Source organism: Alligator sinensis, unplaced genomic scaffold (assembly GCF_000455745.1).
Source record: "Alligator sinensis unplaced genomic scaffold, ASM45574v1 scaffold832_1, whole genome shotgun sequence".
Taxonomy (NCBI): Eukaryota; Metazoa; Chordata; order Crocodylia; family Alligatoridae; genus Alligator; species Alligator sinensis.
This window is the reverse complement of record NW_005842057.1, coordinates 2057384-2059540: the sequence shown is the minus strand read 5'-3', so window position 1 is coordinate 2059540 and position 2157 is coordinate 2057384.

Here is a 2157-nt window from a genome sequence, read left to right as displayed (position 1 = left end):
GGAATATGATATTGGTGCTGCCCACCTTTTAAAAACTGATCAGCCTGCTGCAATAAGATCCATATTATGGGTATCACAGCCATGCGGCTGCCAGAAACAAGAAGTTGTAATGGCACTCACAAAACTCCCTAGGAAAGCAGAACTGACACAGTGCATGGCGCTATTCTGCCTTCCAGTGTCATTCTCTTTCCAGGCCAGTTGGGGAATATGGTGTGCAGAAGCAAATGCTTAAGGCAAACCTTTCTTTATAAAAACCAAAACAGTGAATTCTGACAGTAAAATTCAGATGGGCGGAAGTGGAATCAGGCTGTCAGCATGCAGGTAAATACCTCATGAATTGTTTTAACTTGCTTATACAAATATATTTTAAATACAACTGTTCTGCATACCACAGCTCTCCAAAACAGTGAGAAGATGAACTGTGTTTTATACTAGGGTTTTGTGTTTATATACTTTTGAACAGCTGCAGATATTTATGTAAATATGAAAGCACAGCTACAGGAGGTGACTTTTCCCCCCCAACTATTTTATTCCATGTTGCTCTTTCTTCCTTGTGCTATTGGATGGCTTGCATTGCTTAGCATGTATGACTCTAGAAAGGAAATTGTCATTATGCAACCAGACTCCTAAAAGGTAATACCTCACATTTTAAGAAGGACTTTACTTGAACATGTACATTACAGTAAATAATTAACGTTGTACATCCAACCATTTATTTAATCATTTCCTATATTGGAAATGTGTGTTTCTGTAACATTACCTTGTAATGGCCATCTTACGCTGTAATTTTGGCTGGCTCCTGGAGCACTTAACCCTTGGATTCTTTGTATATTAACACCTGAAACTAGTTTTAAGCACTTGTTATGTGGCTCAAACTTAGGTCACTCCAGGGCAGGATTATCTGTGATTGGTGCTACCCAGCTCATGTTGTACTAACATGTAGCTACACTAGGCTACACCTTACTGTAAACCCCTTTCCCCCTCCCCACTCTGGCCCAGATTGGCACCACTGCCCCCCTGCCCCTCTCCCAGCACCCCAGATGCCTGCTCACTTCCCTTGCACCCCCCCACCCCCACTGCTTACTGCCTGCACTGTCTGCCCTGGGACAGCAGGCAGGGAAGGGTTCCAGGCCTCACTCTGGCATAGAGTGTGACTACTCTAAACTTGAGCTAGCACTAACACCCATCAACATTTGTGCAGCTCACAATGTCAGGTGTAACAAGGTCTTAAGAATGCCTTTTCCCCTCTCTTTAATTTTGCATTTGGGGCAAACAGTGTTTCTGCGCCATGCTAAAACATTGTTGCAGCAAAATTAAGCTCAATTTAGCTGCCCAAGGTGGGGGTAAAATTGATCGACTGTTTAAAGGGCTGCTTGCTGTATGCCATGGGGCTCATATCCATGTGCGGCTTCCATGCATGCCTGCATATAGGAAATAGGTATGCGGATCATTGTGATCTTCACCTTCCACTTGTGGATGGCACAGGCTGAGACTACTACATCCTGTGAGCTGTAGTAGAGGCTGCTGAACAGCTCCATAGCAAGACAGCAGTGTCATGCCTGTGAACTTAGCATTGCCTTGGCAGCAAATAATAGCAAAACAGCTGTAGACTTTAAGATTAGAAAGAACAAAGGTGAAATGCTGAAATTTGAAGGGCTGGAGCAGATGCAAGGGCCTTAGATATGAATTCCTGGATTTAAACTCACCCTAGAGCCGTGATTCTCAAACAGGGTTCTGCAGTATTCTGGGGTGCTCTGAGATCCTTTTAGGGATGCTGTGCAATAATAGCACTGTTTGGTGCACAAACACCTGTACAGGATTCACAAAATAAACCCAGGCATTTGAAGTTGGAATTCATAGCATCAGGAATATTCTCACCTGCTGGGGTCTTCTGAGTTCTTTGCAACAAAAGAATTTCTCTAGTATTTTTTCTTATTCGAAAAACAAGTGAAAGCTTTGACCTGATACTTCCTCAGGTGCTTTGAGCCTAACAAGGTCTGCCTTGAGTTTAAAAAAGCTGAGAAACACTATCCTATAGCTGGGGTCAGTAACCTGCATCCCACAGGCTGGATCCAGCCCATGAAGAGGTCTGATCCAGCCTGCAAAGGTCCAATTTGGCACAGAAAATTGGTGGCACAAAGCTGTGCCATGCCCCCC